General features: G+C 40.4%; 1 protein-coding gene across 3 annotated transcripts in view; it reads left to right on the top strand.

Annotated features, from left to right (window-relative positions):
- Positions 1 to 8,100: 8,100 nt before the first annotated feature.
- The window catches only part of TPX2 (TPX2 microtubule nucleation factor), a 60,084-nt gene continuing 53,857 nt past the window's right edge, over positions 8,101 to 14,327 (top strand). For 2 of the 3 annotated variants that reach the window (XM_059897601.1, XM_059897599.1), the window contains exons 1-2: positions 8,101 to 8,169; positions 11,547 to 11,663. The gene's annotated coding sequence lies outside the window, so the exon portion shown is untranslated. Of the gene's footprint in view, positions 8,170 to 8,326; positions 8,393 to 11,546; positions 11,664 to 14,327 lie in introns of those variants that run through there. The other variant, XM_059897600.1, reaches the window with a different exon arrangement.

Genomic DNA, 14,327 nt, shown 5'->3' with positions numbered 1-14,327 from the left:
CACCCACCAGATTGGCAAAAATGAGAAAATCTGCCTTTTTTTGGTAGATGGTTATTCAGCAGTTAGTTGTGATTTTGGTGTTTTCGTGAGAGGAGGTGAGCTCAAGTCCTTCTGCTCTGCTGACGGCACTACTGCCTCGCCAGCAACTCTCTCACCTCGGCCAAGAAAATCTGATAAAATCAAGTGTGATTCAAGAATATGGAATAATTTGGAAAAAATTGTATTGTTACCAAGTAGAATTGAAGATGCCTACAACCTATGACCCAGCAATTCTATTTTTTGATATATGCTCTAAAATAACTCTTAACACATGTGAGATGCAGGTATAAGGATGTTTATAGCAGTACTACTTGTTTTAGCAAAAATATGGAGGGGCTTCCCTGCTGACGCAGTGGTTGAGAATCTGCCTGCCAATGCAGGGGACACAGGTTCGAGCCCTGGTCCGGGAAGATCCCACATGCCGCGGAGCAACTAGGCCCGTGAGCCACAATTACTGAGCCTGCGCGTCTGGAGCCTGTGCTCCGCACAAGAGAGGCCGCGATAGTGAGAGGCCCACGCACTGCGATGAAAAGTGGCCCCCGCTTGCCGCAACTAGAGAAAGCCCTCGCACAGAAACGAAGACCCAGCACAGCCATAAATAAAATAAATAAATAAATAAATTTAAAAGTTAAAAAAAAAAAATATGGAAACTACCCAACTGTTAATTATAGCAAATGATTAACCAAATAGTAGTATGTTTGTACATAGTAATATGACCCAGTGAAAAAATAAGCAGATTTAGCTATACACAGCATGAAAGAATCTTAGAAACACATTGCATGAAAAACATTGCAAAAGAATAATGCAGTATGATTCCATTTATATATAGTTTGAAAACAGGCAAAATTAATTGACACACTGTGTAGGGTTTGTGGTAGCCAGCCACCTCCAAGAAGGCCCCCAAAGATCCCTGCCTCCTGGTATTCGCACCTTTGTGTAGTCCCCTCCCACAATGTTCTGTGTGATTGATAACAAATGGCAGAGATGATGGCATGCCTCTCTTTCTCTCTCTCTCTTCTATCTCTCTGTCTCATCACTCACTCTGGAAGTAGCCAGCTGCCATGTTGTGAACAGCCATGGAGAGTAACAGTATGGAGAGGCCCATGTGTAATGAGAAACTAGATCTTCCCGCCCCACCGAGCCTTCAGATGACCCAGCCAGCAGTTGACTACAAACCTTATTTGAGACCCTGAGCCAGAACCACTCTCTTAAACTGAATTCCTGACCCTCAGAAACTGTATGAGATAATAATGCCTGTCATTGTAAGCTGCTAAGTTTGGAGGTAATCTGTTCTGCAGCAATAAGTAGATAATTCATACAGGGTAATATACCTATGTGGTAAAATTATAAAGAAGTATAAGGGAATAATCAACACAACATTCAAGATAGCCATTGCACCTTCACAGGGGAGGGTACAGGATGAACCAGGGAACAGGATAAAATTGGGAGCTTGAAAGAGAATAGAAATGTTCTTCTTATTAAATTAAATTGTATGTATGTGTACAGAATGTGTTGCCTTACTATTCTTTATACCTTTCATTCATTTTGCATATACGTACATTTATATTTGTATCTACTCAATATCTAATAAAATCAGTTTATTAGATTTAAAAGACTAGAAGGAAATACACTTAAATGCAAAGAGTGGAGAGGTTGCTTCTAAAGGCTAGGTTATAGTTATTTTTTGGTTCTTTATTATTTTCTATATTTTCCAAATATTACAAACAAGTAGGCAATACTTTTGAAATGAAAATTTTTAAAATATATAAACACACACATATGTAAAATACAAAAATGCATGCGTGTATAGATATAGATATATGAGGGTTTGTATTTGAATTAAAAGCCTTTGAAAGATTCACACTCATCTTTTAACACTAATTTTTAAACTGAGGAGTGGGATTGACAATGGGGTAGGGTGGGAGGCTTAGGGCATTTTCACTTTTTACTTCATAAATATTTATAAACTCATATGGATCTGGCTGCAAATCTTAACTCTGCTGTGTGACCTTGAGTAAGTCATGTCACCTCTTTTGAGCCTTGGCTTTTTTCATCTGGAAATTGAAAATAATAGCACTTACCTGGTAAGGGTGTTGCAATGATTAAATAAAGTAATAAATATACAGCACCTAACATATATTCTCACTCTGTCATAAGCATGTATAATATTTGTAATTTAAAAATTTTTTTAACATAGAAAAAGTCTCCAATATTAAAGTACTTTGACCTAGGCCAGGGCCCACTGCAAATGGAGAGGATGGAATTTCAAGTGATTTCCCTCTTCCAACTCCAGAAGAAGACAAAGGCACCGCTTGAGTCTGGCTACCACTTACCTTATATGAGCTTATTGAAAAAAAACCCTGCATCAGTAGTTCCTCTCTATCCCCCCATCCCCCATCCCCTGGCAACCACTAATCTAATTTCTGTCTCTATGGATTTGCCTATTCTGGAAATTTCATATGAATGGAATCATACAATATTTGTCCTTTTGAGTCTGGCTTCTTTCATTTAGTATCATGTTTCAGGTTCATCTGTGTTGTTGTATGTATCGGTATTTTATTCCCTTTATTAAAGAATACTATTCCATTGTATGGATTTACCACATTTTATTTATCTACTCATCAGTTGGTGGATACTTGGGTTGTTTCCTATAATTCATCGCTTTTAATCACTGTGTGCTAAGGTGTGTGTAATCCTTCCTCCAAAATGGATTATGCATCAGCTAGGAAGGAAGAGACCAGGACACCCACAGAGATCCCTGTGTTTGGTTGGAGGGGAACTGCAGAAGACAGATCTTTTTGATGACTGTCACCAGTGGCTCACACTTGCAACCTTCTCCAGGGGGTGTCCTTGGGTGATCACAGCCACCTTGCCTGGAGGTGTCTGAGGGTTACGTCGCTACCCAGAGCCAGTGACCAGCTATTGTCTGTTCTCCATGAAGCAGGAGGTCTCCAGTGAGCTGGAAGGCAGGCCCAGATTTCTGGCCTGGTGACCACTGGTTGGATGGTGGAGGGAGTGACAGACACGGAGTGAAGAAGATTTGGAAGGGGCAGGAGTAGACGTTGGGTCTTTCCCTCTCACTTTTTTTTTTATTTTTATTTTTTTTTCTCACTTTTTAAATATAGAGCTTGTCTCCCCCTCCTCTCTCCTTTGCAGACTTCTCTCCCCTTCTATAATAAGAAATAATAAATTCAAAGCACACAAATAACACATGGATATATTCTTTTAAAAAGATTAAAGATAAAGATCCAATTATCTATCCTTTCTGTCCATGAGTCCTGTTTAGCTCCTTCCCTCTGAAGTTCCCACTCTTGTCAGGTTGTTGTGAATTCTTCCATACCTTTCTCTCTATATACACATCCATGTTTAGGAGAGGTAATATAGGGCAGTGGTTAAGGGTTTGGCCTCTAGAGCTGGCCTCCTTGGGTTCAAATCTTGGCTCTGTCAGATACAAACTATGTGACCTTGAAGAAGTTGTCTAACCTCTCTGAGTCTCAATTTCCTCAATCTATAAAATGGAAATATAATATTACCTACCTCACAGGGTTATTGTCAGGATGAAATGAGTTAACTATGTGCACAGTACTCCAAACAATGCCTGGCATATGGTAAGTGCCAGGTAAGTGCTAGCTGTTAATACTTAATCATACCCATGGGAAAAGTGGTACACTTTTTTGCAGATTTTTTAAAAACATAATGATCAACTATACTTCAGTAAAAAAATATAGTTCTTAAAGTTCAGAAAAAAAACCCATAATGGTTTCATAATGAAAAAAAACATAATCAATCAGCACTTTGTGTTTTAACTCAAGAATGTGTCTCAAAGATATCTCCATATCAGTCCAGATCTATCAAACTCTTTTTGAACTGATGCTTAGTATTCCATCCTATAGACAGTTTATTGAACAATCCCCCTCTACTAATGGACCATTCGGTGGTTTCCAATTTTTCACAACTACAACGCAGCAGCCTACTAATTGATTTCCCTATTTCCACTCTTGTTCCCCTTCCCCCTGTTTTCAGCACAGCAGCCAGAGTTATCCCGTTAAAAGTAGAGAGTAAATCAATGCTCAAAACCCTCCCAGGACTCCCACCTCATTCAGAGTAAAAATCAGCTTCCTTACTAAGGCCCAGTTGGTCTGCATCCTGCCCCAGAATATCTCTGGCCTCATCTCCTGATACTCTCCTCCTTGTCCATTTGATCCAGTCACCCTACCTTCCTAGCTATTTCTAAAACATGCCTCTCTGCTCCTGCCTTTACACTTGCTGTTCCCTCTGCCTGGAACATTCTTCCTTCAGATATCTGCATGGCTTACTCCTTCACCTCCTTCAGGTCTTTGTTCAAATGTCCCTGAACTACCCTATTTATAATTGCAAACCCCTTTCACATGGATAAGGCCAAAAGAGTAATGACTGAGGGACTTCCTCCGTGGTCCAGTGGTAAAGAATCCACCTTCCAATGCAGGGGACGTGGGTTCGATCCCTGATCCGGAAACTAGGATCCCACATGCCACGGGGCAACTAAGCCCGCCCGCCACAACTACTGAGCTCGCGCTCCTCAACGAGAGGGACTGCATGCCACAAACTACAGAGCCCACGCGCTCTGGAGCTCGCTCGCCACAACTAGAGAGAGAAAGATCCGCACACCACAACTAGAAGTCCGCACGCAGCAACGAAAGATCCCGCATGCTGCAACTGAGACCCCACACAGCCAAAAAAACAATAAAGAAAATAAATAAATAAATATATAAAATAAATAAACAAAAGAGTAATGACTAAAATTGTGGATAGAGTCTACCAGATAGGTCTGCGCTTCCTTCCAGGTCTAAAATTCTGCTTTGGTGATTTCAGAGCTTGAAGTCTCCCATTCGTAAATAATGGGAACTTGAGACCCAGCCTACAATACAATGGATGCAGAAGGAATGACAAGAGAGGAATCTTTTGGGCCAGGCTTACCTCTTGTTAATCTGGAAGGACTTGGGAAGTTCTTGCACACATCCTGGCCTCCTGGCGTTGCCTCATACACTCATTCACTCACTGAGCACTTTCTGCCTAGCAGGCCCTGGACACAGCACAGCTTTGATACCCCTTCCTTCCTAATATAAAGCAAGTACCTTTACCTCCACCCCTACCCGTGGCCCTGCACATACCTTGAGGTCGGTGGGCAGCCACAGCCTAGGCAGACCCTGCCCTCCCTTTGTCCCTGTCCAGCCCTCCCTTCCTCCTCGACTTGTCATGGCTTTGCATTTATCACCTCTTATTACGAGATATTATTTACTTATTTATTTATTCACCTTGTTTAGTGTCTGTCTTCTCCACTAGAATGTCAGCTCCCTGAGGACAGAGATTTTGTCTGTCTTTTCACTGTTATATCCCCACATTTAGCACAGCGACTGGCACATTGTAGGTGCTCAGTAAATGCTGCAGTGACTGTGCCTCTGTGTCTCTGTGTGAAAGTTGATAAGTGTGTCTCTTGGAACTAAACCTAGAAATAGAAGTCCTAGGTTACAGGGCACACATGTTTGACATTTTAAATGCGTGTTGCCAAGTTGCCCTTTAAAGTAGCTGAACCCATCCTTTTTCCCAACCTTCTGAGTTACCTTGTAAATCCTTGATACCATTAAACTTTTAATTTTGGTCAGTTTGATAGGTGGAAAATGGTACCTCTTTGTTTAAATTAAGCTTAAAATTTAATTTCAGTATTACTACTGAGGCCAAGCACCTTTTCATGTCTTTAATGGCCAGTTTTGTTTCTTCCTCTAAGAATTGCCTATTTTCCCCATTTTTTTTCCCCTATTGAGCTTTTGTCCTTTTCTCACTGATTCTTAGGAGTTTTTGTTGTTGTTGTTGTTGTTGTTTACATTTTAGGTTCTAATACTTTGTTATATGTGTTTGAAATATTTTATCCTTCAGTTTTGTTTGTTTTTCTTTGGTCAAACAGAATTTTAAAATTTTGGTTTGGTCAGTCTTTTCCTTTATGTCTTAGTTTTCCCCTTATGTCTTACTTAAAAATTTCCTACACGATGTCATAAACATATATTATAACTTAAAAAATTTTAATTAAAAAAAATTTATTTATTTATTTTGGCTGTACTGGGTCTTAGTTGCAGCACGCGGGAACTTCACTGTGGCATGCAGAATCCTCAATTGCGGCACGTGGGATCTCCCGGTTGCGGCATGTGGGCTCATAGTTGTGGCATGCAGGTTCCTTAGTCGCAGCATGCATTTGGGATCTAGTTCCCTGACCAGGGATGAAACCCTGGCCCCCTGCATTGGGAGCGTGGAGTCCTACCCACTGGACCACCAGGGAAATCCCTAAAAATTTTAATTTTTAAATATCTTTAGGGTTTTAATTCATCTGAAATTTGTTTTTGTAAACGGTGTTGGATAAAAATCTAACATAATATTTTCCCCAAATGAAAAGCAAATGTCCTAACTCCATTATTTGTTTCCATCTGATTTGAAATTCTACTCAGTATTTACTACATTCTGATATACATGCACCTGTGTCTGAACTCTTAAATTCTTCTACTGATCTTTTGTTGTTAAAAAAAATTTCTATGCCAATACCCTGCTTAAAAAAATTGTGGAAAATTTCAAATGCATATATGTATGTGTATGTATATATGCATCTTGAACCTGTCACTCAGTTTTAACAATTATCAATTTGTGGCAAATCTTGTTTCACCTATACTCCCATCTACTTCCCTTCTTGGCATATTCCAGATTATTTTGAAGCAAATTCTAGAGTCATTTCATCCTCATCTTTTTCATGTGTATCTCTAAAAATAAGGAATATTGAAAAACAAAGACAAACAAAAAGACCCAACTCTTGCTGTTTTTTTGTTTGTTTTTGTTTTTTCTATTTATTTTTTGAAGAAAGTAGATCTTTTGTCCTGTAGAGTTTTCTCGTCTGGATTTTGCTGACTGTATCCCCATAGAGTCAATTGATGATACTTTTAAAATTACTATAATTTCATAGTATGTTAATATTTGTGAGATCTGTTATGGCGATTGCCCCCTATTATTTTTCAAAATTCAGATGCCACTTCTTGTGCTTTTTTTCTTCCATGTGAATTTTAAAATCAACTTGGCAAATTCCATGACAAAACCTATTGGGATTTTCATCGGAATTGCCTTGAACTTTTAATCTGGAGAATTTACAATATTAGATCTCCCCGTCCATTAATAAGGTCTATAGCCTTATTTAATTATTTTTATAGTTATTCAACGAAGTTTTACAGTTTTAAAATTTCCCGGAAAGGTCTTAGGCTTATTTTTTAAAAACTTTGTTGCCTTTTTTGTTATTATGAACGTGGATCTTTTTGTTCTTGTTGTTGCTATTATCTTCTAATTGGCTATTGATGATATATAGGATCAGACGTTCTTAACTCAAATCCCATCTCCTCTACTTAAAAAATGTGATCTTAGATAAGTTTACTCAACTTCTGTGAGCATTTGTTTTCTCTTCTACAATACGAGGGTAATAGAGCCAAAGATGCAGACAGCATTAAAAGTGAAAGACCAAGCCTCCAAAAAGCCGCCGGCTTTAGCCAGTAATATTGGGGCGTGGACTGGATAAAGAGTTTGAGAGACTCCTTCACGATTGGCAGAGAATCTGGGGGCGAGACTACGTTGCTTGCAGGGGACTCAATGTTAAAACGAAGTGAATTCCTAAGAATAATCAAAGGCACGATGCACAACTACTGGGAGAATTATGAACTAATGAAGTATTTCCTTCCGTGAAAGTTTTGGGGAGGTTCAGGACGCGCGCCGTCCTGTTACCTAAATAGACTCCCTCTCTCTTCAGTGGGTAGTACCACCTTTCCCAAACAGTCTGTAGCCGAGCATTCTGGGCTTTGTAGTAATTTCCTGTTTCGAGTTGTTGCAGTCGGCTCACCCAGTCGCACTACATTTCCCAGGAGCCTCCGGGGCCGGTTGTTTGCTTGTCCCTCATCCTGACTTCCGGCCTCCCTACGATCTCTAGGGCCAATCGGAAGGCTGGGATCGCTGGTTCCCGGCACTCTGATTGGTGCGTTTGACTGGAGAGTCTGGGTTCAAATTTTCAACGGTACAGAATGAGTCCCGCGGCGGGTCTTACTGGCGGTTGGTTGTCAGCGCTGAGGCGAGGTGAGCCGAGGGGAGAAAAGGGGAGCAGCTGGGGCGCCGGGGAGCCTTCTCCCTGATTTCCAAGTGGCTGGAGGTCTCCTCCTCCTCGAGGGCTCAGCTTCTGGGACGCTGTGCTGCTGGGGCGCCGACCTGACCCGCAGAGCAGGAGCCGGGCTTCCGGCCACCCTTCCCTTCATGACAGGATTTCCCCGGCCGGACCGGGACTAGCGGGCTGTGTCTCCAGGTAGAGGTGGAGGCCGGCGTGGGAAATAGGCGGAAGGAGGAGTGGGGGGAGGCTGTGGGCTAAGGATAACGGTAACGACAATTATATTATTACCCAGCACGCATGAAATAAGCGTTTACTGGACCAAGCACTCTGCGTTTTCTCATTTAATTTTCGCCCCAATCCAGTGAAGTCGGTGCTAGTTTTAGCCCTCCTTTATAGGAGGGAAACTGAGGCCCGTAATCTAGATACATTTCTCGAAATGGGTGATGCAGTAGCCCCACCCGCCCTCAAGACGTGTGGCATTTGGTGGAGGAAAAAGATGTGGCCACAAACAACTACATTTCAAAACTGTTGTGTAAGGTAGAAAGGTAAATGAGGTGAGAACATAATTGAGGGCGAGTTTAATTCCACTTGGAGTTGTCTTTCTATTTGGGGATTTACAATTCATTCTGTTTCATCCCTATCTGCCCAGCCCTCCCCCTTTGTGTGGTATCACTAGGTATTACTGCCTTTCTAATTTCCTGTGCTAAAACACTTATGGATTGGAGAGGGAAGGAAAAGTGAACCAGGCTGTAATATTGTAGGATTGTTTTTCTGCCTGGTTTCTTGATACATGGTTTCTTTTTCTCACCTACAATTTCCTAGTACTTAGGTACCAAGGACTTCTTCCCTATCAGTCCTGCTTAGGACAAGACAGCATCTGAGTGCTCTGCTGATTTTGCTTTAAGACCATCACTTGGAGTTCTCCCTGGTTCAGCCTTACCTTGTCTTGATATTCTATGGCCTTTCAATTTGTCTCACTCATCAGATGTCAAAATTCAAACTGTTTGCTGCAATACGAAGGATATTTTTGTGTTGTGGCCTCAGTGTATCACCCCCTGTCAAGCCACCTCTAAATCAAACTTGAGTTGTTTTGGAGTTGCACTGTGGGTGTGTCAATTCAGTATTAAGTTGGCACTCTTGGGATCAAAATTATTGTGGCTCCCAGCTCACTTAGCTAATTAATTGACCTTTGAGGTTGTACTGTGTGCTCAGTATTAGATACTGTGTGTATACAGATGAATGGTTTCTGGTATGCTTGAGGCCAAAAGTCTGATTCAAACTGACAAGTGACAATTAGAACAAGACAAGAAAACATCTGAGTGCTCTATTGTTTTGTATTGTAAACGCCCTGGCAGTTTAGAGGTGAGGGAGATCAGTGAGGCTTAAAACAGGCAAGGGTGGCTTTGTGAAGCAGGTGGGACAGAAACCGTTCTTGATAAGGAGAGTTTAGTTAGACAGGAACCAGAACAGTCTTGGTGCATGGAAATCACCCATTCAATATCTGTTGAATTGGAAAGGCAAGAAGGCATTATCTAAATTGACTACAAAATTTCAGGGATGAAAACTGGATATATTGAATTAGATTGGTAAATTTGTTTAAACTTTCAAATCATTTAAAGAAAATAGTTATTTTGGCCCACCTTATGCTTAAGTCTGTGTATTCCAACCTTAATAAAGTTAGTTTATCCTGCAGCTGCAATTAAGCTTCAACAGGAGACAGGATTATGTGGGAAGGTCCTTCATTTCTTGTTTAGGTATCAGGAGGGGTTCAGAATTCACCTATATTTCCTATATGTATTTTTTCTTCAGCCTTTCCTGGGTCTCTTCCCTAATTCTTTTTGAATTGCTTGGGAAGAAAGGAGGAGGAGAGATTTAAATGTCCTTTGGCAAACTGAATTTTCTTTGCCATGGGTAAAGGTAGGAAGCGAATTTACTACAGGGAGATTGAACAGGCCAATCAATTCTCTTTTTATAAATTTATTTATTTATTTTTATTTTTGGCTGCGTTGGGTCTTTGTTGCTGCGCACAGGCTTTTCTCTAGTTGCGGAGAGCGGGGGACCACTCTTTGTTGTGGTGCGCGGGCTTCTCACTGTGGTGACTTCTCTTGTTGCAGAGCATGGGCTCTAGGCGCGCGGGCTTCCATAGTTGTGGCTCCTGGGCTCTAGAGCGCAGGCTCAGTAGTTGTGGCGCTTGGGCTTAGTTGCTCCGCAGCATGTGGGATCTTCCCGGAACAGGGCTCGAACCCATGTCCCCTGCATTGGCAGGCAGATTCTTAACCACTGCGCCACCAGGGAACAGGCCAGTCAATTCTGTGAATAGATCTGTGTTTGAGACAGATCAGCAGCTAGGGTACTTTGTGAAAAAAATACAGATAACTGGGAGGGGTTCTGTTTTTGTTTGTCTGCATAGAGAAACTTGATTATAGGGGGAAATTAAAGATTAGTTAGAAAGGTATAAAATTGTATGTAGGCGCATACTTTAGAAAATTTTTATAAAATGCTATTTCTACTTTTTAATTAATTTTTTTTAAAGCTAAGTTATTTTTTAAAATATTTATTATTTATTTATTTTGGCTGTGCTGGGTCTTAGTTGTGGCATGTGGACTTCTTAGTTGTGGCATACATGTGGGATTTAGTTCCAAACCCCAGCCCCCTGCATTGGGAGCGTGGAGTCTTACACACTGGACCACCAGGGAAGTCCCTGTTTCTACTTTTTTAAATTTAAAAGGGTAGTAGAAGTTTTTTCATATTTTGAGTGTGCCTACTCTTTGTCCTGATGTTTGAATAGGATAGAAGTGCACACTACAACCCCTTGATGTCAGTGTTCCTAAGTCGCAGGTTTCAGAAAGGTTGCTTTAAAGTGGGAGTATGTAACCACAAAGATACTGGGAAACAGCACATGTACACAAAAAAACTTGAGGAACATTTTTACACTAATGAAACAACAATCTTTTAAGAAGTCTGGCATTTGGGGGGATCCATGCTGTTTAGACCTTAGCTCTCAGAAGCACTCTTTGGTTTTAAGAGTGGGTATCCTTGGTGTTTTATAGCAGCGGTCCCGAACCTTTTTGGCACCAGGGACTGGTTTTGTGGAAGACAGTTTTTCCACGGATGGGTTTGGGCGGGGGGTTGGGGGTGGGGGTGATGGTTCAGTTGGTAATGCAAGCGATGGGGAGCGGCAAATGAAGTTTTGATTGCTTGCCTGCCGCTCACCTCCTGCTCTGCGGACTGGTACTGGTACGTGGCCCGGGGGTTGGGGACCCCTGTTTTATAGCTCCTGCTCTTCTCTGTTAACCTTTTTTACTACAAAGAACTTGAACCTGTTTCATCGCCTTTCTGCTTCTTCTAGGTTCTTGATAAGTAGTACTTTCTAGACTTCAAGATTTCAGAAGAGAGGTGAAAGAGTATATTGCAACTTTGAGTCAAGCCTGTAGACAGGTGGACTGACAGACGGATTAAACCACAGGTAAGGCTGTATCCACAGTATTACATTAAAAAGGAATAAGGGGGACATTAATATATTAGCTTCAAAATTCTTTAAATAACTTTAGCTTATCTTTAGAAAGTAACACTTATTTTGGAAGAAAATTTATTTAATATGTAAAAGCAAAGAAAATAATGTCACCCAATATCCCACCTCTCAGATAAACTATGGCTAGCATTTTGATAGATTTCTTTCCAAATTTTGGAGGGTATCTATATTTGGTTTTAAGAAATCATGCTCTAATAACCTTCATTTTTTTTCATTTAATAATTAGGTTATGAAAATTTTTTCATTTCATTAAAATTTTCTATAACATAATTTTAATGGCTATATATTATTCCATCATATCATTCTACCATAGTATTTTACCCAGTGGAACCATTGGTCAAAAAGAGTGCATATTTTTAATTTATAAAATTTATTTATTTATGGCCGTGTGGCATGTGGGATCTTAGTTCCCCAACCAGGGATTGAACCCGCGCCCCCTGCATTGGAAGTGCGGAGTCTTAACCGCTGGACTGCCAGGGAAGTCCCAAAGAATGTGTATTTTTAAGACTTTGGTACGTAACACCAAATTGCTTTATAGGAAAATTGTGCTGATTTACACATCCACCAGCAGTGTATGTTCACACAGGCACAATTTTTTATTTTTAAAATATAGATTCAAATGGTGCAAAAATCAATATAATATAAAAAGGTTTATAGTTAAAAACCTTCCAACCCTCTCATTGTCTACCTCACTCCCTGCCACCTCATTGATTATCACTTTTTTAGGGTGTGTGTGTATGTGTGTGTGTCTCTGTCTGTCTGCTTTCCAAACCAGATACCTTTTGAGGGATATAAATCTCTACAAGACCGAATGATTGAGATTTGACTAGGATTGTAACCTCCTGTAGCCCCACTGTTAACCCTTACAAACTCTTTCAGCTTCTTACTTTTGGAACATCAGAACACTTTGGTATTACAAAGATCTGTGTCGTTATTTGGCCTAGAGGTAAATGGCATCTTTGATTTCTATCCAGGTCCTGTTAGTCATGTAAGAGTGGATTATGGTTTATAGAGTTCTGTGGATGAATAAAAAAAGCAGAACTGAATTTGTAATCCTTCAAAAACAGTGATATGAAACTCACAAGTTTGGGAGGAAAATGGTAGAAAAATGTATTTGCTTGAGATTTCTGGACAGTGATGAACTAGAACAAGTGTCCATGTGTCCTGTGCTGACTTCTAAGTGCTTGGACAGTGAGAGATTGTCATTGGATTTTAAAATGACCCAATTTTGGAAGCTTCATAGATCTGTTTCTGTAAATAGATCTGATTTCATCATAGAAGTTAGCAAACAAATGTGGAAACACAAAGTCCATTAACTTCCTTCAGACTTAGTTTGGGACTTCGATGAACAATTAAAATTGCTGTCTGTATTATGTTGCCATTTACTGTCTCTTGCTAATCCTTAATGTACAAGAAAAAAAAATGTAGGTGTTTTCTCCCTGGTTAAGATGACAATAACTCAACTCTAACTTGTGGTGGTGTAACAGGATCTCTTATCCCTTGTGAAAATAGGAGAGGGTGTCCCTGGGGAAATGGCACTGCCTGGGATGGGACCATTTTAACTAACTACACTTCTAATGAGGTCTTGACTTACTCTGTTTATTCTATTACATTACCATTTATTTAACTCATGATTTTTCCCCCAATAGAATTAGGCAAGACACAGTTCACAAGCTTGTATAGTGAGGTACTTGAGATCATTTATCACACCAAAGTCTTCCTTTTGCTCAGGAGCTGCTAGTCTATTTCAACCTTGCTTAGAATGCAGCCTTTTACAGCTTTCCTCCACCCGCGCTGAACCTGCACCTTTTGATTTATAGAGCTTGTCATGGCTGGTTATTTTTGGTTTGATAGTGAAGAGAGACAGGGGCCCTTGGAGGTTAATTTCAGATGAATGTGGAAATAGGTTACCTTGCTTCTTTTGCAATCTTCCTCAATTGTGTACTTCCCCCTATTTGTTTTCCCTTGCCATTTATTTCTTCCCCTAGAAAAAGTCAATATTCATCTTTATCCTGTAGAACTCTGCAGGTCTATCTGTATCTTTTATGTATCACTTCCACCAGGAAGCCTTCTCTGACCCTCCTTCATCTATTCCCCTTCTCTGCACTTCCACAGCAAAGATCACCCTGTGTCAAAATTACTGTGAGTTCCTTAAGGGAAAGGATTATATATATCTTTTCAATCTTTGTTTTTTGGAAACAAAAATTAGCCATGTGATATGATGGATGGCACTTGATAAGCAGTTTTAAAAGGAACCTAACTAGTTCATAACATATGGGAGAAACCTTTCCCTGTCTATCATAGGATTATTGGTTAGGAAGAGCTATTTCTTCACTCAGAATGTTTCTAGTTTTGCAAGAGTCTGAAGTTGTGGTGGATTCAGATAATTTTGAAATGCGAAGCCGATTCTCTTGCTTGGCAGCTTGATTTGTGTGGGGAAATGTGGTTGACGCATGTGCCTTTTTTTTTTTTTTTTTTTTTTTCAGTGAAACCTGTTGACAGAAATTCAATCTTGATTAAGGGGTGCAGGAAGGCATCCAGTTCCACCTTGCTTGGGGCTCTCATTTAAACAGTTAGCTTTGGCCTTGGCCTGTTCCA

The sequence above is a fragment of the Balaenoptera ricei genome, chromosome 15, assembly GCF_028023285.1.
Source record: "Balaenoptera ricei isolate mBalRic1 chromosome 15, mBalRic1.hap2, whole genome shotgun sequence".
Taxonomy (NCBI): domain Eukaryota; kingdom Metazoa; phylum Chordata; class Mammalia; order Artiodactyla; family Balaenopteridae; genus Balaenoptera; species Balaenoptera ricei.
Note: the sequence above shows the minus strand (reverse complement) of the source record. Positions and strands in the feature narration are given on the sequence as shown.